The sequence below is a fragment of the Sapajus apella genome, unplaced genomic scaffold (assembly GCF_009761245.1).
Source record: "Sapajus apella isolate SASKATOON/1434 unplaced genomic scaffold, GSC_monkey_1.0 scaffold8, whole genome shotgun sequence".
Lineage (NCBI taxonomy): Eukaryota > Metazoa > Chordata > Mammalia > Primates > Cebidae > Sapajus > Sapajus apella.
In genome coordinates, this window is record NW_022436948.1 from 37,881,102 (window position 1) to 37,904,977 (window position 23,876).

The 23,876-nt window shown below is 33.6% G+C and overlaps 1 protein-coding gene and 1 long non-coding RNA gene across 4 annotated transcripts in view; both read left to right on the plus strand.

Moving 5' to 3' along the window:
- Positions 1 to 23,876, plus strand: part of CADM2 (cell adhesion molecule 2) — a 1,064,920-nt gene that overhangs the window by 281,933 nt on the left and 759,111 nt on the right. The window lies entirely within an intron of this gene.
- LOC116550604 lies at positions 15,266 to 23,291 on the plus strand. Its single transcript, XR_004268508.1, has 2 exons — positions 15,266 to 22,843; positions 23,175 to 23,291. It is a non-coding gene; the product is annotated as an uncharacterized LOC116550604 (long non-coding RNA).

Consider the following 23,876-nt stretch of genomic DNA (forward strand, 5'->3'; position numbering starts at 1 on the left):
CACCAACAGGTTAATTAGCAACAATGAAGAAAAAAATAACGAAAGAATGAGAATGAGCTGGGTGTGAGAGTATACTTAATTATTGGATGGATAAGTCACATGTTCTAGAGTCTGCAGGCATGATGTTTTAATTGTAAGTGGAGATTTTAAAAAGTGATAATTAAGATCATTAAAAACTTACTGTATAACTAAGGCATTAATGAATTTAATCATAATACATAACACCTGCATGGCGCATACTACATATCAGATTATTCTTAGTAATTTGTGGGCCTTACTTTACTCAATCCTCATATGCGCTGAGGTAGTGTTATTAGTTTCATCTTTTAGTTGGGGAGCAGTGAAAAAATTAGTTAAACATTATTTAATCTTAAGGAATCTGACTCTAGAACCCATTTTTCTCCATGTCTATAATTGGAGCTAATTTTAGCATCTTAGTAAAGAGCTCACCTATTGTCAGCATCGTCAGCTCTGATATTTGCCCTTTCCGCTCACTGTGGTCAGTAGTTCTTGAATAGGACTGCCAACAAAAACAAAACTTGTTACCTAATTTAACAACATCATCATTATGTAAAAATCCTATTCAGCTTGGGAAAACATAACGTTTCAAAGTGTATGAGATTTTATGCAAGCCCATATTTTAAGAAAGTAAGCTTTATCTCTTTACCTAATACAATAAAAAATTTCAGTTCTACTAAAGATTACAGTAAGTCTTCATAGCAAAAATAAACACACACAAAAAAACAAAATAAACCAAAACAAATATTCTCTAAGTAATGTGAGTCTAAATGTGAAATTTTACACGATAACATTCAAACTTTCTCAGGCTTAGGTATTACTAACAGAATATTTAGTTTTCACTTAGCACAGCAATACATAACTGCACTCTCCCCTATCAGTAGATATATAATAGATGCATGATTGCAGAGGAAAAACGTGCAAATGTGTGCATACATATTTCTGTCCTTAAAATCAAAGTTATTATTGTGTGATTATGATCAGGCTTTGAGAAATCAAGTTAAATATTCCACTCACTCAGACTTAAGATTTCTAGTAAAATCCTATAGCTTAGCTCTTTGGTGGTAAGTCTCTTTTTTCCCTGGTATTATCTAGTCCTTTGGAAATCTTTGCAAGTTCACTTTTGACAATTCCTTCCCCTGTAAGTTAGCAGCAAAATCTATTTGTAGTTTCCTCAACCTGCCTTTATCTTTCACTCTTCTCTGCTTTTCTGCTTTTGCCCAGGGTGAACTCTGCCCATAATGTATTTTTTCTTTGTTGAGGTGCTGAAATTCTAGAAATTTTAAGACACCTCTGCAAAATGTTTTCTAACGTCCTCAAAGTTTTCTGCATCCTTCTCTTTCTTGCTTAGCCTTACAAACTTTTCAAGCTGAACTGAATTTACTAGCTATGTAGCCCAAAGTTTTGTTTTATTTTTTAATGTAAATTAGGAACAAGGGAACTGTGTAGGTCAGAGTCCTGTCAAAAAACAGATTAGATAATTTGGGTAATCAAATTGCTTAATTTGAGGAGAATTTAATAAAGACTTTCTAAGGATAGGAAACACAAAAAAGCAAAGTGTTTTTCTTACTCTTACACACTACCAGAGGCAACATTTCTGACACCAAATTCTCCCGGGGACACGAGCTGTTGTCCTAGAATTAAGTTCTGATAGTATCTATTTGAAGATAGTGCCACATCTCATGGTTGAAGGCTCAGCCCCTCCAAACTGCCTGGCACTTCTGATGCCAGTTGCAAGTTCCAGGTTGTGAACTGTACTTGTGACTGACTACCTATAAATTAGAGTTCCCATAACCCTTTCACTAGGTTTCATTAATCTGCTAGAGTAGCTCACAGTACTCAGGGTAATATTTACTTACATGTATTCATTTATTATAAAGGATATTACAAACAATACAGATACATAATCAATCAGATGGAAGAGATGCACAGTTCAAGGAAGGTGGTAAGGGATGTGGAGTTTCCTTGCCCTGTCTGGGGCATCACCCTAAGGGTACTTCCATGTGTTCAGCAATCCAGAAGATTTTTAAACCTAGTCCTTTTGTGTTTTTATGGGGACTTCATTATGAAAACATGATTGATTAAATCATAGGTCATTGGTGAGCAACTCAATCTACAGTCCCTTTCCACTCCATGGAGTTCAGGTGGTGGTGTTCAAAGTTTCAACCTTCTAATCCTGCCTTGGTCATTCTCATGACCTGCTGTCATTCTGAAGCTATCCAGAGTCCTGAGCCACCAGGAATTTCGTTAGCATACAAAAGACACTATTTTTCATTCCAGAGATTCCCAAGAACAAGGATAAAATCCAAATATATATTGCAAAATATCACAAGTCTTCATGAATGAGAAAAGGGTGTGGTGAGACCAGAATAATTGTGCAAAACAATTTACTAGCAATAGGGGTTCTGGCGATTCTTACTCATGAAAGAGCAAGGGGAGGAGCAATGTATGCAACACAAATAATGTGGGGGTGAATGGAAAGGGCTGTATGGCAGGAGCTCTAAATTTTGGTTGAGGGATGTTTCCACCCAAGAAAATAAATGCCCTGATGTTCCTCTCCTCCCTCCTCCTGTCTCCCTCCAGTGCTTCCTATTAGCAGGTCTCACCCAGAGCCAATGCTTAATATGATCCCTGCGGGTCAACCCCTGGGACATAAAGCAAGTTTTCTAAGAATGAAGTAATTTTTTCATACCCTACTGGGATTTGGTAAACATAAGATGAACATATACTGAAACTTATAGTCCAAGTATGTATTCAATTTCCAAAATATTATTTGCATAATAACTACACCCAAAGTTTGAAGTATCCACTGTTAACAGTAAATAGCACTAACGTGTAACCAATTGCTTAAAACAGAAACTTGGGAATCTTCTTTGATTCCTCACACTCCTTTATTTCCCATATATAGTGTATTTAGCATGGCATTTAAAATACAGAATCCGGTGTCAATCTGAGTCTATATCCTACAAGGTTGTCAATTACCCGAAGGCATATCATTAAATACCTTCACTTAAAGGTATTTAAAGAAGAGGCTTCATTTGCTTAAATGGCAGGTACAACAAGGCTTAGTTAGTGGATATGAGCTAGGTTTCAGCCCACCTTAAACTATTGCCAGCTTCTCTTGCAGAATGAATGGCTGACAAACCCATACAAGAAGACCCTAAAATCTTGGCTCTAACACTTTGCAGTTAGATGATTTATCTTACGCTCTTCAAACCCTTTCCCTTTTCTGTAAAAGAGGGATAACATAAGTATCTACATTATTAGGTCCCTGTGAGAATTTAGTGAAAAAAACATATGTGTAAAACTCTTAGAAAAGTTCTGGTGTGCATTAAGCACGGAATACGTGACTTCATATTCAAAACCTGCCTCAATCCTCTGCCCCTCTCTACTGCCAGCACCCATTACAGGCTTTTCTTCCTGGGCTGTAAAAACAAGTCCTTATCTTGTCTTTTCTTTGATCCTTTCCCTACTTGTAATCCTACTTCTCTATGCTGAAAAAATATTATGCATGCTGTTTCTATTTTGCCATATATACAATAAGCATTCACTTGTGTTTATTAGTATATCTACATTTCCAGAAATAGCTGCTTTTGATGTAATTGATATTTTGAAAATACCTACCAGCTTTTAACATTTTTTTTCCTGAATTGCCCAAGCCTGTTATGTGAAAGTACCTAGACTGTCCTGAGAATCAATACGCATCATCCTAGGGAATTCTAAATATACAGTGTGTGTTTTCAGCCTGGTTCCTTTTTCACTTGATTCGTGATTCCATTTCCTGACTGTGTTTTCTCACTCAGCAGCATTCCTCTGGATTCTCACTGCGAATCTCTCCACCCCTGCAGCTCCTGGTTAGCAGCTTCCTCTCTCCCTGTGGACTTCTACTTCACAGTTTCTTTCTGGGCTCTCTTCTCATCAGGATCACTCTCTTCGCTTTTTATACCAATGCGGCTGCCATTCAGAGTAGCATCTCCCAACAAGGATGTGTCATTTTCATCAGCCTGAAAGATAAAATAAAACTTCCAGATCAGCAGTACCTGTAGGATTGAAAGTCTGCATTTATGAGCTATATAAAGCATTTATGAGGCATATAAATCTGCCGGAGGAAATGCACCTGTGGAAACTAAGTGCTCCTATTCAAAAAGAGCTGCAATTCTGAGGCCATAGGCCTAAGATACACCAATAGAAAATGATTTTTTTGTTTTTTGGATATTGACTTTCTACAAAGTGTTATAAAACATTTCTGCCCCCAAATAAATTGTGAAACTCAAGATTATTCAATTATTATCTTCACTCTTTCAGAAATCTCATCAATTAAAAGTTCTTTTCTTACTCACGAAGTCTAATTTTATTAACATCAAGGTTTCTTAGATTGTAAAGCCTTGTTATAAATATATTAAAAGCCCAACTGCACTGTTTAGCACACATCTTCCGTTCTGTAATTGTTTTGGTTACTTTATTGTTTTTCTGATATTGAACTATTTTACCACAGTGTACAAACTGTTAGGTTTATTTTCTGTGGTTTGAATTTGATCTTTTTCTGCCATTTAACTTCTTGGAAAAATAAGGAGAGATACATTTTTATTAGAGTTTAACAGAAAATTGCTCTCTAAAATGTATTTTACCTAACCAAAATTTATAGAGGTTTCATCATATGCTAGTCATTTATCTTGATTATTTTACAAATATTAACCATTGGATTTTCTTAACGTCTTTAGGTGACAGTTGTAATTACTTAATCACATTTTATGATAAGAAAAATGAGAAATAGGGAGGTCAAGTAACTTGCAGATGTGCTGACAGCCACACGTTGGCAGAACCAGGTTTTGAACTCAGGCACTGTTTCAATACCTGCTCTTAACCACCCTGTTATTTTGTAGTAATAACCATGTTTTTATTTCTGACCCCAAAGTATAAGTAAAGCACCACGTAGCAGGATGCTTTTTTCTGATATGAGGTGAAAAAAAAATCTCAAAATACTAATGTTTGAGAGGTTTTCTTCCATAAGACTAATTAATGATCTTGTGTGTATTAATAACTATACCTATGTAGTATATTCTACTTTCCCTAGAAAAACACCTGGAATAACGTTGATTAATACAGCACAAGTATACCAGCTGGACCAGTATTATAGCTATGATGAAAAGAAATAAATCTCAAAAGGTTGCCACTAATTATTCCCTTTAGTTAGGCCTCTCTATTCCTCTTTTGCCTATTCTTCAAGTTTTAAAAGTGGTATTATTTTCAGTATTCTAAAAATGCTATTTTGAGTTGTTTTTCATCATTGTCCAAAAAGAAAATTGATACTTCAAAAGTTCTGTTGGCTGGCCCAGGATTAGTATGCAGAGGATTTTGGCCATCGCCTAGTGATACGGTACCACTGGCTGCCTCTCCTTCACTGGTGACATCTCAGGATGTGAATTCAAGTGATTTTTATTACATGTGCCTACTTCCATACATAACTCTTTTTTATTTACAGTTTTTTTTTTAATTCTCTTATATAGTTTTGTACTGATACAAACCAAAATTAGAATGATATGACAGACCACGGATACTTTAGAAACAGTCAATGAAATATTTCACATCGTAATTTGGAGAGCTTACTGTGACATAAGTATAATGTTCTTTTTCTTAAAATATGAGTCACTACTTCCATTTCAAAAATACACGTATTTCACAGGTGTAGTTATCACAAATGTATGTGGAAATGTACAAAGTGCAAAAAAAGGTAGAGAAAGAAACATTCACTTTCCTGTTGATATGGGTTCAGATTTCCCAAAGGTTACTGGCCCCTGTGTGAAGCAGCTCAGTCTACAAGAGTGACCAAGATTATATGCACGACTTATTGTCTCGTATATTTTGAGGCTGGAGCTTGCTCCTGCATAGAAAGTGTTACATGCATACTAGAAGTCTGTCTTTGCAGCATGAAGGAGCGCTCTGGCAGAAAATAAAATGTAAATGGCTATTTCTGGTAATTCATTCCCAGGCAATGTTCATGGTTTTCCTTACTTTTTGTTCTCAAAAGTTTATTCCTGACATCTTGTTACCTTGGCAGCTTTTCTTCTCCAAAGCCTACTACTGACTGTCTGCCAAAAAGAGTCCAGTTCACACCTCTCCTTTTCCAGCGTGCTCTTCTGCTCCATAGAGATAGACAATACAAAAAGGGGAGGAAAACAATCTCACACATTCCCAATACTTGCACATTGGGTGAGTTTCTAAGCTGCCACATTGCCTGAAGAAAGCCACAGGAGGAAGCTGAGATGCTGTTCAATTCCTGAAAACTAAACAAATGTACCATTTCCATTAGAATCTAAAAGGGTGTGGAAGATAATGCCTTCTTTTTCTAACTTGTAATACTTGATTTATTTTACCTAACACTTTAGAAATTGGTCTCTATCATATATGAATTTGTATTCTGCCACATTGTTTTAAATGATTATGTTCCAGGTAAAATGGAACAACAATTAAACGGAGAATGAAAGATGGCATTCATATGTGTGCAAACAAGACGTTTTCTCCAGACTTTATTATTTTTCATTTTTCTTTCAAATAGAAACAGATAGATAAGTAGAATACTGTTCCAAAGTGAAAGCAGTGAAGCGTGGAACTGCCTGCCCCTGTCAAATTGATAGAGTGAAGATGTTGTACGAGATAATGGAAACTTTCTATTCAGTGAGGACTGGAATAAAGAAAGCATTTCTAGTCATTCATCAGCATTGGTTGCCTTAGTGCTTGTGGCAGAGATCAGAACGTAGGCTTTACAAAGGGAATCTAAAACAAGTACAATGATCCACTTTGGGAAGTGTAGTTGACTTTGCTTACCATTTAGTACATAGCAATCACAGTACCTAACAACAAAAACACAGTTCAGTCATTGAACATGGAACATGACAATTACGTAGGTAGATATTTCTTCCTGTATTCTGGCTCTGAAACTTATGAATATTTTACTCTGGTGACTGTGAACACTAAGTGAGTTTATTTTTTTAATCATGTTTAATTTAGAATATTTGTATTGCTTTTTTTTCCTAATCATTTGCAATGATCAAATTTTTAAGAATTGTTTAATTTTCAGAAATACTTTCATGATAAATAGCTACACTAAAATGCAATTTAGTGAACATGTGTGAGCCTGCATACTGTAATTTATTTTCTGTAAAGGAGGTATTGAAAATATGGAAATGATGCCTTCAGTAGTTTTCAGTTTTATTTTCCTTTAAACATTTACAAACTTTATGTGGCACAAAATATGTACATATTTTCACTGCACTGAATGAATGTGGTAGCTCACACATTGCTTTTGGGCAATTTATACTAGCAAGATGAAGTGGAGAAGCGCAACAATTATCCAAATCACTCAAACCAAAGGAGCACTCTGGCCCCAATCATTTAGAAACAGAATTTCAAATCAAAGTGTTTCTTTGGCTTGAATGATATGGACAATTGTCTCAATGCTCCATTATCACTGACTATAGATTTCCAATCTGATTATGGGTCTAACATAAGATGGAAAAAATAATAACATGTAATTCTGTTTTGAGAACTTGGCTCATTCCAAAATCGTTGTGCCAGGGTTTCCTAGCGCAGATAATCTAAAAGGTTAGTCATCTTTTAAAGATGAATGAACTCTTAAAGCCACTCAAGTACTATTTAGAACAAAGAAGAAACTCTTTCCCTGGTTAGTTTGCCTCTTCAAGAGTCCTTTTTGCTTTAAATTTTTTTAAATATTTTTTTCTGAAATAAATAATGTTCCTTTACTCAGTAGAATACAATAATCCATGCAATCACAACAATGTAGTTTCCACAGTGAATGTGAAAAAATGATTTAAATTAGTCTGGCATGAATATATGTGATTATACTAGATCAGTAATTTTAGGATGGCTTATTAATTTGAATATAATAATGCAGCAAAAGCCAAAGTATTCAGGCAATGATTATTATTATTTTGATTATTGAAACACACAGAAGGAACAATCTCCAAACCGAATCCTGTTTAATTGCTTTATGACACCATCTTTGTCTTTTGGGAATGTCTGCAAAAGTCTGGAAGAAAATGTTAAAGTGCTGATAGTTTACTCTGTGTTTAGGACATTTCTGTTATCTAGAAAAAAATAGAAAATTCCTCAACATAACCACACAAATGTCTGGAATGATGATGGCATTATTTGCATTTATAAGTAATTGTCACTGTTGTCTTGTGTCTAAAATGCACCCATCACATGAGTACCCCAAGAAATGAATGGCGCCTGCCAGTGTTTCTCAGTTGTTTTCCCACCTTTGCCAGGCATTCACATTTGCAAGACACTGTCATGGACTGCACCTAGTAAAAATAATTGCAGGTTATTTGCAATTTCTACTAGACTATTTTCAGTTTACCTTTTATTCTCAAGCAAGTTAGTGATAGGAATAAACGTAAAGCTATACTAAATTCTAAATTACTTGAAAAGTAAATCATTCACAAATTAAAGTTTCTAATCTATCATTAGTAACAAATTCTTGGTTAAACCTTGTGACTCCATGATTGTGGAACAGAGGTCCTAAGATGAATCCACGAGGAGGTCTCTAACCAGCAGGTTAGAAGCTGCAATAGGTTCTCAGAAATCTTACAACTTAGCCATGGCTCCTGTGTTCCAGTGTGAATAACTCTGGAAAGAAGCTTTTTGATTTTATTTTTAATATTTGATGAAGAAAAATACGTCTTTTTTTTTTTTTTTTTTGGCTTTCCCCTTTCCTTGTCCTTTTCTATTATCCCTAACTTTCATTGCTTTCTCAACAGGCATTTCTGATTGGTGTTTATCGTAACTGCTTCCAGTTTCTCCTCAGTTTAAGCATAACGCTTTTCTTAATCGCTAATCACTTTATATCCTTTATTTATTTCTCATTAATAATTATTCTCTTATGAAATCTTTTCTATGGCCTTCAGTGAGTATCCTTGTTTTATTTTCTATAAGATAGTAAGTTAATGTTAATCAAATATACATATATTAAATCTAGCATTTCATTTGCTTAATAGCCACTGATCCTTGCAAAGATTCTGAGATAGTATATAAATTCTCACTTCAAAAGAGTATTTGAAGTTCACATTAAATTATTTAACTTACAAAGGATCATGAGGTATTTTTGGCAATTCAAGTATCTCTAAATTAAAAACAAACAAAGAAACAAAAAACAAAACAGAAAGTCAGCTTCTTCGCTAATCTCACAGCCCTTTAATAAGAAAATTATGAAATCTGTATTTCTGCTTCTTATTCCCAACTCTTGTCTTATTCTTCACAGCATCATTTGAGATTTTGAAGAGAACAATCATGTTACTCTCAATAATTCTCTTCTTCATATGAGACACTTCCACATCTTTAAAAATTATGACAGAGCCGGGCATGGTGGCTCCCACCTGTAATTCCAGCATTTTGGGAGGCCAAGGCAGGCAGATCACAAGGTCAGAAGATCAAGACCATCCTGGCCAACATGTGAAATCCCGTCTCTACTAAAATACAAATAATTAATCGGGGATAGTGATACACACCTGTAGTCACAGCTACTCAGGAGGCTGAGGCAGGAGAATTACTTGAACCCCAGAGACAGAGGTTGCAGTGAGCTGAGATCAGCCACTGCATTCCAGCCTGGCGACAGACCAAGACTCCATCTCCAAAAAAAAAAAAAAAAGAGATTTCATATATTTCACCTTTCTCCATTTACACCCCTGTTGGGTAACTCAAAGAACTTCTGAAAACATTATGTCCAAATGTCCATAATAATATAAACAAAGCCTAAGCATGTATTTGCTTTTAGGACTATGATATTAAGCCATATTAAATTTCAGGGAAATAAACCTGTGAAAATTAAAATGAGTCCTAATTTCTCCTGACATAAAGGACACATTAGGCATTTTAACCCAATTCCAGAATTTTAATTTTATTCAACTAATGTATTATAATTTTCTAGAGAAAAATTTAAATCAATTTTGGAATCCAGCTGTCTAGACTCTTTATGATATACCTTTTTTGACATCAATGAGGTCACTGATTAAATATGCCGAAGAGGACAATCCTATGGACAGATCAAACCAAGTTGACATGGATTATTTATTCAATAATGGCCCAGTTTTTTTATTCAATAAGGCTGAATTGATTATATTTCCTTGAAACATTTTATAATAAAGCCATGATAAATGATATATTTTATTTGAATAGTTTCAGAGTACATAAAGTGTTTTTGTATAAAGACTCTAAATTTATCTTCTGTAAAACTCTTTGAATTAAGCAATATTATCTGGCTCCAATGGTGTAGAAATTGGAACACAGAGAGTTAAATCATTTACCATGAATAATAGTTTTGCAAACGGTAGAATTGGAAAATAGTCATCCTGAAGTCCAGGAAACTTTCCAATACACAATTTTACCTCCTATATGACTCCCTCCAATTTGAGTTGTCACGTCAATTATTTTTTATAGAACTTATAAGCTCTACACAGACACTTTGACAATGTGAGGATAAAATCAAAATGCATTGATTTTAAAAATGTTAAGTCATTTTTAAAATGTCATGTATAAATATGATGTATTATTTGTAGATACTGTATATTCACCTTTTTTTTTTTTTTTTGAGATGGAGTCTCATTCTGTTGCCCAGGCTGGAGTGCCGTTGCACCATCTCAGCTCACTACAACCTCCACCTCTCAGGTTCAAGCAAGCAATTCTCCTGCCTCAGCCTCCTGAGTAGCTGGGACTACAGGCAAATGCTGCCATGCCCAGCTAATTTTTTGTATTTAAGTAGAGACAGAGTTTCACTGCGCTGCCCAGTCTGGTCTGGAACTCCTGAGCTCAGGCAATCCACCTGCTTCGGATTCCCAAAGTACTAGGATTACAGGTGTAAGCCACCACACCTGGCCTGGGTATTCACCTTTATAGTTATCTATACCATAACCTATGCCCATGAGAAGAAACACACAGACACAGACACACACATATATACACATATATAAACCACAAGTCAGTAATAAAAGCTAATCCTTCTATTTGCTATAGTACCATACCAGGTGTTTCACAGACAATAGTTATTCTAATCTTCTCTTCCATATTATATAGTTTAACTTATAACCATAATCTTTATTTTAGAGTTGAGGAAAGTAAGATTTAAATAGGCAATTGTATTTTGAATTCACATAGGGTCAGTTTAAGATTAAAACACATCTCCCTGACTCCAGGGTCAATGTTCTTCCACACTAATATATGAATACTATTGCAGTAAATTACTGTTGTCTAAACAATACTAATATTCAAAATTATGTGCAGATTTTTTCTTAATAATTACATCAAGTTCAACCTCTTCTAATTTGTAATTATCACCGGCATATTTTGTAAATTGGAAACTTTAGCATCTCAAATATTTTGGAAAAGATCACAGATATTTTCTGTTTTTCTGAGATTTCAAAAAAAAATCAAGAATAATGACTTTCTGTTTATATCTGCAACTATATTTTAGTAATAATTTGGAATATGTCCTTCTGAAGGTTTAAATTTACTCAAAATGCTTATTTGTTTTTTAGTATGTCTTATCTAGCTTAGGTATAATGCTTCTGACTTTATTTTTCTCTCTAATTTGTTATTTCTACTTTATTCATAGGGAAAATATGGAAGGAAAATGGGAGTTAGAAAAGTTCTCACATTCTCTGTTTTCATTCATTATGAAAATATTCAACTATAGGCTTGACCTTTTTTTGCTCCCTACTTATAACCATAGTTGGAAGAAAATTATGAGAAGGGACATTTCTTTTGTTCTGCTGTAAAAGCTCAGCACAGACTTTCCTATTAATTCTGTTGACCTATCTTCTAAGCTCCAAACCTAGGTTCTGAAGAGTGTTCACCAACACCCAGACCTAAGCTCATCATTGTTCCTTGTCTAAACCTGCTGATTTCGTGGAAAGGACTGCTGAAGGAATGTGTTTTCATTTTAACTGTATTCCTTCCATAGGTTATTGTTTTCTAAATGTTTTGTGTCACATAATGGATAAACACTTTAAAACTTCTTCAGACAATCTTACATCAGAAAAATATTATACTAGTTACGTCATCAACAGTAAAATTGTTTCTTCCTTTTCTTTGGGATATATTACTTCACTTGCCTGGTTTCTGGCACTGGTTTTGCTTGAGTTCTGTCTCCTCAGGTTTTCCTCCTTTGGGCTTTCTTCCTAGACTATTGTTCGTGTTGCCAGCCATTTTCTGAACTCTTTATCCTCTACACTTAATTTTGAAACAAGTAATTTGTGCGAGCAGATCTGTGTAACTTCAGAACACATTTAAGATATAGCATTCCCACCATACAGATACAATAGTCATATATAGCTATGGAACATGGGGAATGGTATAGTATAGTCAACAGAACGTTATGAGGTTGGAGTATGCATTATTTGTTTTAAATATAATTTTAATTTTACATTAAATGTAATTTAATTTTAATAATGGCTGTATTTGACATGAAGTTGGCCAAATTCCTGAAAGTTTAATAATTGGCTACTGCAAGCAAATGCCGGTTGTTTCTAGCATTTTACTAGAATATAATAAATCCTGACTTTGCTACGGGCTTTCCTGATGTGTCATTTGACCTCTCTAAGCTATGAGTTTATTATTCAGCATGAATTAGACAAAATAACAGATGTAAAGCTCTTAGAACAATATTCAGAATATGGTAATTACTCACTGGTAGATATTGCTGCGTTTCTATTGTAAGAAACATATTTAAAGTATACCAAGAAAATACAGAATCCACATAAACTTTTAATTGGCATGTTGTAACTATAATGACAAAATTTAAATCTGCTGTCTTATTTCAAAATATTATATTAAAATGTTTTTTAAATTAATTTTTACTTATTGACATATTTTCATCTCTGTAAATATACTATCCAGGAATGCTTTTCCTTTCTGTCTTAGTATTGTTATGCTGCTGTAAGAGAATACCACAAAGAGTGATTTATAAGAAGTTGAGGTTTATTTGGCTTTTGGTTCTAAAGACTCTCGGGAGCCCAGGGTTGAGGCTCCTGCATCTTTTAAGGGCCATCTTGTGGTGTCATCCTATGGTGGAAAGAAGGACACAAGAGCATGAGAGAGAAAGAGAGAGCAAGAAGGGGTTGAACTCATTTTTATAACAAATCCATTCTCATAGAACCAAATCCAGTCACTCACAATGGACATTAATTCATGCTCGAGGGCAGAGCCCACATGAGCTAATCACGAGTTAAGGGTCCCACCTCTCAACACTTTTGCTTTGGGGATTAAGTTCCCCACACATGAACTTTGGGGGACACATTCAAACCGTAGCACTTATGAATAACATTTATGGATTTATTTTCTAAATAGTCATTTTAAAATATAATTACTAAGATGAAGATTCCAAATTATAGTATAATATGTAGAACACTTTAAAACTTTAAATGGGAAAAATAATTCCTATTCATAGCTTTCCGTTTTGCGAAACTACTTTCTTTGTATCATATAATAAATATATGTTTTCCAACCTCCTTTCTCTGCCCTCCAGTATTAAGTCTGAAGAGAGTTTATTATTCATTCACATGTTCGAAGGTAGCTGTTTCTACCTTAATCGAGCCAAAGTTGTCAACTTTTCAAACAGTAACTTGTTTTCTATGCCCTTAGGTTTGAAAGAAAATAGTCTCATAATGAAAAATAGTAAGCTTACTTTCTGAATACATAAATGTCCTGATTCTTTATCAGGCTATGCTCTGTTACCTGACTGTAGATGCTGGGATAGTCTTCTAACAATAGGAAATGGAGTTTGTGGATAAATATGCCATAAATAAAAATATTTGCTATTTCCCATTGGATTTTTACAGCCTCAAAATTGAGCTCTTTAAACTTGGAGATACTACTCTCATCTGAAATTGTTTTAAATTGTAAATAAAAGTAAATGAATTCAAATGTGATACAAGGAAGAGAAAATGATTTTATGACTATTCAATTCAAAATATTTTGAGTCATTTATAACCAAATATGTGGTTTAGATAATAAGTAGATTCAGACTGTGACAGACGTCTGACAGATATATTTCTTTAATAATTTGACTTCATGTTACTAACCACAGAGTACTAATACTGATTAAAAACAATACCAGGGCAATACCAGATTAATTGATTCTAACTTTTTAAAAGAATTCTTTCAATGATTCATTCATATGAGTTGAAAAGAAGGAGAAAATTGAGAGTTATTTTTATGAAACTAGAGTCAAGACCGTAACATTTTAACTGCCTCTGAATATGTCTTAAGATACGTAGATATCATTTTATTAAAGTAGAAATATAGGAACAGATATAAGGTATTTCATATTGAACTGTGCTTAATGATCTATTTTCATGGCATTCCTTTGGGTAATCAGCAATTTTATTGCTTTAATATTGTAGAAGTGCTGGATTATTTTTGAAGGAGAAATAGAGGGGAAAGCCAACATCGGATCAATGACTTGACATTGCTAGTCAACTTAAAGCATGAAAACATCCATTTAAAAATCTAACTAGCAGCTCTTCATCAGCAATCAACAGCAGTAATCTAATTATGTTGAGAAATCTTCCAATGTGTTAGAGAATTTCTCTTCATCAAGGAATGTGCATGGGGATTTAACATTATAACCTAGACAAAGACCCGATGAGAATAATACATTTAGAGAAAGGTATATTGAGTTATCTTTTCCAAAGCGTTATGACTAAGTTACAAACATATACCCTCATTCTAAATTCTGTATCTAGGGTGAAGCTGAAAGATTGGTAACAAAGTAGTTTGAAGTAAAGACACATTTCTCTACATAGCAGGATTTTTAATTACCTTATCACTCCCAGCGTAACTCCCATGAGAAACGGTGGGTAAAATATGAGAGCTTTTGCAGGTAGATAGCATCTGAAATGTGGTTTTGTCTGGTTACAGTTGGCATTGAAGGATCTCCCTTCACCTCTTCTTTGCTGTTTTTAAACATGCAAGGCACACTCGTTAATTTAAAAAGGCATTTTCACTTTTCTCTACCATAAAAACTCCTCTCTATGCCACTGCCTTGTATCCTTCAGATAGTTACTCAAATGTGATTCTCCCAGAGAAGGAACTCACCATATTTGAGACTGCCATTTTTACTTAGTTTTGTTCTTCTTATCTCCCATCATGCAATGTGTTTTACTTATTTATTTTATTATATTATTTTCCCTTTACAATATAGAAGGTAAGTTCCATGATGGCAGGAACATTTTTTTTTTAAACTGCTTTCCCAGTGCTTAGAGCAATGTCTGGTATACAATATGTTAAAAATTAGTTTAATTAATTAGTAATATGCATGGTAAAAGCTGAGGAGCTCATTATTGGCCATAGACAAAAACTGACCCTAAATAGAGTTTATTAATAATGGCAATAATCAATTTGAGATTTTTAGATAACTGTAATCAATGGTTTACAATATTTTCTTGGAAGTAGGCAGAATACATTTATCTTACAATTCAAATGTCCTAATTCTTATTATCAATTAAATTTATTTTCGCTCATTTCATTCATTCATTTGTAAAGTCGTATATTGAAAGAATATGTAAAACTCCTACAACTTATTAGGCACTAAGCAAATGCCATGGATATGTTGAAGTGTATGACTAGTAAAAGAAATAATATGTTTCAAATAAGCTTAGAAAAATACGAACTTACTTATGCTACCAATACACTTTATTAAAATGTATAAGGTGATCTGGCTTAGTCTGGAATATCAGGGAAGGATTTCCTGAGGAAATGATGACTGAACCGATGTCTGACGATGAACTGGTTTCTAGGTAAAGCAAAATGGCAGAGGAGGATGTGTCAGCCAGGGGAAAAGTCATGTGCAAAAACATTGTGGCAATTTGGAGAAACTTGATGTATTGCATTCATTCCCAAAATACAAACAATTTTATTTAGTTTAAACTATATTTGGATTAAGGTGCTTTTCATTAGGATTTACCTAATGTGACACACTTGTAATATTTATCAAGTTTTTTTTTTTTTTTACCAAACTGAACAATGGGTGACTCTTCCTTGAAAAATGAAAAGCTTAAATACTGATAGTCTTATTATGATTGTCCACAAATTGAATATATTGTCCACAAATTCATATTTTTACAAACTGAAGAATTTACTACTTTAATAAATGTTTCTTTGTGTATGTTATAAAAATCCAGTGTAAGCAAAAACATCATAAATTTATAAAGTGTATATTTGTAATGCACACCTACATATATACTCTCACTTGAAATTCAAAAAACATACAAACAGCTGACTGAATCCCCTATTACTAATCAAGAACAAGAAGCCTAATACATTCAGGTTTATGGCTTCAAGCCTGGTGATTTATCTCTATTATGTTTCCAGAATTACTTGCCATCATGAAGAAAATTAAAATTAAGCAAAATCAATAAAACTATGTTCTATGAGGGGAGAACTATTAAGATGTAAAGTAAATTTTTTTATTACTCTATAATGCTCTCAGTTTTGATTACATTAAAATTCTTCTTGAATTACTTCATAAATATATTATTTATTACTAGCTTGTAAGAAATCATTCCTCAAATTATAGAGTGAAACAAAAGTGCTATCTAATTTCACATTTAGAAAATAATCTATAGCAACAAAAATCTAATGAAGGGCCTCAACCTTAACAAACACACTAAAGTAAAATATAATATTGATTGGATTAGAAATTAAAAACTAAAGAATACTAGAAATATTGCCATATAATGAATGAAATTAACACAAAACCTCAGGAAAAAATTTTAAAGACAATAATAAAAATTAAACCCAGTATTATAATAATAATAAATAATTTGAATATTTCACTCTACACCCCATTAAGGTAACCAGACAGAACACCAACTATCGCAGAATTATTTTTAGTTATTCATTTTCACTGCAACTTTGATATCAAGTTAACATCATCTTGAGAATTAGCTATTTACTTTTTTACTTGAAAAAAAATAAAAAGGAAAAGTATGTTCTATAACAGTTTTTAGAAGGAATACATATTACACCAATAAACAAAGTAAATTAATCAATAATTAGTCTCAAATGATGAAGAATTAGTACTCCTATAATTGTACCAACATAAATCTGAATATCTGTGGAAATAGTGTTTAAAAAGTGACTCACAAACTCTAGGTGCCTTCTACTAGGATCTCTTGGTTAATTTTACGAACATATATTTGTTTTGTTTAGCTAACTTAACATTTCCCTATCTCTTGTGTACTGAATCAGAGATCATTCCACTCCTGCTTGGGAATTCTCTATGTTCCATGTGACAGAAAGACAATCAACAGACACATGGCATTAACAATTCTCAATTTTACTCCCTGTTTCTTTTGAGGCCAAATCAATGCAAACCATCTGTGTCTAGTAGAAAATGAATGTTTATAATTTCCTTCTTCTTGAAACCTCTTCAGTTTATATTTCTGTTTTTTTGAGTTTTATCTTTGTTGTTGTCACTTTTAGAAATGTTTCAAAATCACAATAAATGTATTATTTGTAAAACTGTTTTTATATTACATTGTAATCCATAGTATCATTTACAGGCAAAATAATGGTATTTCATGACACAGGTTCCTGGGGAAAAAAGAAGCATCATCTTCATCTATAAATAGATGTTTTTCAAGTATCCTAGAGCTTGGAATCATCTATTCTGCCTAAAACCTTCCAGAATTTTATTTGCTTCTTACAATTGCCTTAAAAATTTTACTCCTAAACCAGTCTCTGAATTTATTGACCTGAGATGAAATATTTGAAAAGGGAATCAGTCCTATTGATGCATTCAGTAATAAAATTCATCATTACTTTATAAAATGGGATATTCAGGATATTGTCAGAATATTCAGAGTTAAATTAAGAATTAAGGAAAATCTTAATTTTACTTTAGTTATTTATGGTCTGGTTTGTCACCATATCCATCTGAGGAAAAAATAAAATATATGCATTTCTGTATACATTCTAGATGTATGTCATAGTCTAGACATTCTGTGTTTCATAAAGAGATAAAGCGTTCATATTTTGTACATGGTCATACCCACCATTCCTAAAACATTCTGTTTAAACACTAGTTTTATTTTATTAGTTGCCCTTTTAAATTTCATGGCTAATACGTATGCCATCATGCTATCTTGCCCCATGTTCCAAAACCTATGAAGCTGGCCATGATGTAGTGAGATAAAACTTTGAGTGATTTCTGATTTCCCACCAACCCTCATGTAAACCTAGCAAACAGAAATAATTCAAATATCTGGTTCGCATTGTTTGTTCAAGGCATAAAAAGCTCACAGTTAATCAGAACAAATTAACGTTCTCATTGCCCCTCATCCCACACATATCTATAAATTTGGCTAAAGGAAAAGAGAAAGAAAATCTCATATCTAAACATTGACTGCTTCTAAGTGCTTCTGCCCCAAATATAAATTTCATAAAAATTTTTACATGAAGCATATTTCTTCAGTGAGTATACACATGAAACAAATTATTAAAAATGATTATTGCCATGAGTGACCCATGAATTCAGACTTTCTTGCTTGTGTTTTTCAATTTTCCATTTTGAACTGGGAAGGTTAATTGCTATTAACCTTTCATGTTTCTTGTTACACAATCACTCTGATTGAAACACCATATGAAGCTTTAGAATCTAGCAGTGTCTGGTTAAAAGTCAATGTCATCTAAAGAGATGAATGATTAGCAGTTGATCTTGAGCAAGATTGCTTCCTGAATGGAAAATATGTAAGAGTGAATTCAATCTCTAATTTGAATCATGCTGTATGTTAAAACGATGTGTGAGTTTTTGCTTTGCTATGATTTTATGTTTGTTCTTATATTACTTGAAACATTAATTTCCAGACATAAATATGGGTTTTACTGTACTAATCAATGACAAAGTAAATTTTTCTGAAAGGATTTATTATCAAAATACCTTAATATATTTTAGAACACAGAAGTCTGATTCAATAATTTGTTAGAATTTGGAAGCATCATGGTAGAAAGCAATATACATAATATAAATTAGTCATAAGTTTTGAACCAGAAGGCATTTTCCAAATCCTCTAACCTATTTTCTTTTGTCATAGAAACAGAATAAGAGATACAGGGAGCATAAGTGAGCTGTCCAAGGTCATAAAGTGTTGTAATGGCAGAACCAGAATGACACCCATCTCTCCTGCCTCTACCCCTAACTTGTCAGGACCAGGTGTCAAAATTTGAATAGCATGTACATTAACTCAGTCGTTCCCAGGTGTTGAAACTTTGTGTATCTCTTAAATTAAAAATAAATAAGTAAAATCTGTGTAATTGGCATTGGGTTTTCAGAGCTATGTTTCACCTAAGAAAAAACTCCGAAATAAAACTATCAAAAAAGAAAAAAAACCTATCATCTTTTGGTTATCCCATAATAGATGTTTTATTACTACCCGAAAAGAAAATAGGGATTACTTAATAGCAAAGAAAATCCCTTTATATTTAATAAATATTCTTAAAAAATCTCAAAACCTGCCAACACTAGTTCATCTAACATTTGAGAACTGCTGTTCTAAATCATATGGTCTTGAAAAGACCCAGTAAAAAATGCTGGGCAGGTGTCCATATTTTAGAGATGAAAAAAAAAAAAAAAAAAAAAAAAAAGGTTTGCTACAAGTCATCCAAGGTCACAGGGCAAGAAAATAACAGTGAAACGCGTGGAAATGACAGAGTTCCAGCCAAAATGGAATGTTTTTTCCCAATTAGCAAACATCCTCACATAAGAGGGAAAAGAAAATTGTTTCCTCATTTTAAGAGAAAATTTTTAAAATCAGTAAAAATATAACTTGAAAATGCAAGCATACATAAAATAATCTTGCTAGTTAAGAGCATATACAATTCATTGAACCACATTTTCTTGATGAAAAAGAAATGTGCTATTATAGGCCATTTTAAATCAAATTTACTTCTTTTATGCTGAAAAAGAAAAAATATTTAAAATCAAGATATTGTTAAGAGAAAAGGCAGCTGTTTATACAGTTCTATTCAAACAACTTTCTATAAAAATGCTTCTTTTCTGAAGCCAGAGAAAATAACAGAAGAATGATATTAAATACAGAAACTTACATTTATTTTAGATTCATAATTATGTACTGATACAAATGCCATTTTATCTCTTCAGTGCTTCAGCACTAGAACAAAACAACTAAAAAGGTACTAATTGTCATATGGCTTACTTTCTACATTTATATTTACAATTACTGAGTTATGTCACTTTACTAGTTGAGAATAGTTTCCTTCTGAATAAGCCAAAGTTTCTCATGGGCTTATTCATCCATTCAGTCAATAAATACTTATCAATCCCCTACTGTTATCCAGACAGGAGTGATAAAGCCATTGATAAACCAGTCAGAACTACCTGCTCGGCCTTTCATTGTAGTAAGGAAAGACAGACACTGAACAACAAAAACAAATATATACAATTTTTTTTTCTCGTGGAGTATAAGTGGTATGAGGAACAACAATTAGGAAAGCGTACCTGAATTGCTGAGAGATTGGGAGGTGAAGGGGTTATCATTGCTAAGGTTGTGATTTTGGAATGAAATTTTGAGGAAGGTAAAGTAAAGAATGCTGCGGAAAAAATGTGTAGTCGGAAAAAACAGAAGCAGCAGACTCTGTGGCAAGATTGTGCTTAGTATGTTTAAGGAAATGACAAATAGTTCAGTGTGGTTGTATTATGAGTGAACAAGAGGTAATCACTAAGGAATAACAAGGCAAAATTTAATGAGGGTCTAATAAGTTCCTACAGACCTCTTAGTGCTTATTCTGGATGAGATGGAAAGGCAGTGGAAGATTTGGAATACAAGAGGAACATGACTTAGATTTTCACAATATCACTCTGGAAGTTGTGTTGAGTAAAATAAAGAATATGAGAACAAAATAGTAAAGCAAAGGAGGACCCCTCAAATTTTGATATGAGCACCTATATGTAAAGTTGTTACATATTAAGATGAAGGAAGCTGCAGGTGGAATTGTTTGGGAAAGAAGATTAGAATTTGATTTTAGACATATCAAGTTTAAGATGGCTACTGGACATTTAGATGGAAATATTAAATAAAATCTTGGATGTATAAGTTCATAAAAGAAGCACATACTGGAGATAAATTTTATGAGTCATTTTCACTTAATTAAATGATTGATACTGGATGAAATCCCAAGGGAGATGGACAGAAGAAGAGGTTATCTCCAGTCTGTGCTCTTGGACATTCTAACGTTTGCAGGAGACTAAGATAAGATTGAAGCATCAAAGGAGAATGAGAATGAGCCATCAGTGAGGGAAGTAAATAACCAGAAAAATGAGGTGTCACAGAAACTGTTTCAAGGAGTAAGAAAGATTAACTGGATCAAATACCGTTGCTAGGTCAAATATAAGAAACACTAAGAATTGCAAATAGGATTTAGCTGTGTGAAGGCCACAGGTAAGTTTGACAAGAGAAATTGCAGTGATGCTGTAAGTTGAAGAGAAAATGAGAGGAGAGGCATTAAAGATAGTGAGTTTAGCACCTTTGAGGAGTTTTGATGACAAAGTTACAGGAATAGATTAATATTTGGCAAGTGAGGTGAGTTCAAGAGACACATGTAAAAAACAACAGCATGTCTAAAGCTCTAGGAATAAGGCAATAAGAAAAAAATGTACTAAAGAGAGAGGATAACATGTGATGATGTCCAACAGTACCTGGAGGAGAGAATTGCTACAGTGGTGCCCTAGAAGCGATGAGAAGGGATCTAGGACGTATGTAGCAAAGAGCAGGAACCTGAAATTTAAATTGCAAACCATTCATTCACTAGGAGGAAGGATGATTATGCATGGACATGGATTCAAGATGGGAGGAGAGGGGGTGGTGGTGGCTTATGGTAGTTCCCTTCTGATTGATTCCACAGTCTAAGGGATTTGGAAGCAAGGTTGTCTGCTAAAAGATTATCTACCTAATGCCATTATTATAGAATAGGACACCTTTCTCCCTCTTGCATATGATTATCACATATTCATTCAATATATAGTTACAGAAGTAGCTAGTAGGACAATTATAGTGACCAAGACAGACGTTCTTGTCTTCGTGGAGTTTCACGGAGCATCTGAAAAAGGAATTAAACATGTAATTACACAAATAAACCACTGAAAGCCCTATAGTTGCAAAAATTCAGAGTTTTTAGTCTGGTTAGGGGAATTGAGAAGGATTTTCTCTCACACAGAGACACTTAGGAGACAACACTGAAACTGCAGGGGAGTAAAGTTGTGCATACAGGGAGAGTCCAAGAAGAGAAAGTATGAAGACCTTGAGAGGAGAAACAGCTTGACGTCAATGAGAAACGGAAAAAGCGGAGCCACAGACTCTAATGAGAAAGTGAGGAAGAAACAGAAGATGTGGCTGAAGAGAAACTTGGGGGAAGTACATGAAGCCCATTGCAAATATTCTGTTGTCCAAAAGCTTTAGCAAAGATTTTCAAATGGAAGACTAGCTTGAACATTCTCACTTAAGCAACTACCTTGTTGAATTCCTTTCTAACAATGGCAATATTATTCAACATGGTGTTCGGTGATAATATTACATAATTTTCTTTTGGATTTTGCACACTTAAAAATTCCAAATGGTGTTTTATGATTTCCTAAGGCAATAACTAAAATACTTTTATATTATGCATGGATTATAAGAGTCATCAGCAATTTAGTACTAAATGTGTATGCTGGCCTTGCCACTGTTTATGATTCATTTTGGATTTGTTTTGAAATAAGTGCCCCGCCTTCCACAGAAAGTTTGATACAGATAAAAAAGTAGCCCGGGCGCGGTGGCTCACACCTGTAATCTCAGCCTTTTGGAGGCCAAGGCGGGTGGATCACGAGGTCAAGAGTTCAAGACCATCCTGGTCAACATGGTGAAACCCCGTCTCTACTAAAAATACAAAAAATTAGCTGGGCATGGTGGCGCGTGCCGGTAATCCCAGCTACTCAGGAGGCTGAGGCAGGAGAATTGCCTGAACCCAGGAGGCAGAGGTTGCGGTGAGCCGAGATTGCGCCATTGCACTCCAGCCTGGGTAACAAGAGCGAAACTTCGTCTCAAAATAAAATAAAATGAAAAATAAAAAATAAAAAAATAGATAAGTAGATAGATAGACACAGAGATAAGTAGATATTCATGTATATATGATTTATCTATCCATCATTCTTTTTGGAATTCAAGGCTTTTTTTCTTTTTTATACAAATATAAAGTCTTTATGTATACATAAACTTCTCTTGATTTGAATTTCTTGATTAAGCATTCAGGTACATGCAATTTTTTCCATTGATCTCACTTCTGTTCTCAAACTGTTACAATTGCATATTTTACAAATTGTGTTCCCTTTTACAATGTGTATTTAGTAAGTGATTTTTCAGATGATGAGGTAATGGTCATAATACCTTCTCACTTTACTGAAACCAAGTCTATATTATAAAATAATAAGTTAATATAAAATTGACCCTGATTTCATAGTTTCAAAGATATTTTTCTTTTTGAATTTCAAATATCCAGCAGACTCATTTTTTTGACAAGTAGCACTTATTATAAAGAACCTCAGGGTCATTATGTGTGAGCTACAGTATTATGCAAAAATGAGAACTATTATTGATATTTCTGAATATTTTAAATTTTCTTTGTCCAGCAGTGACCCATGTACTAACATTACTGTCAATTTGTCAAAACAGATAACTATTTTCAAGAAAATAAAATCAAGATACTAATTATGAAATGATATCTCACAAAAACAGTGCTAATATTGTATAATAAACCTATGTTATAAAATCACTTGCTCTAGTATCTCTTACAAA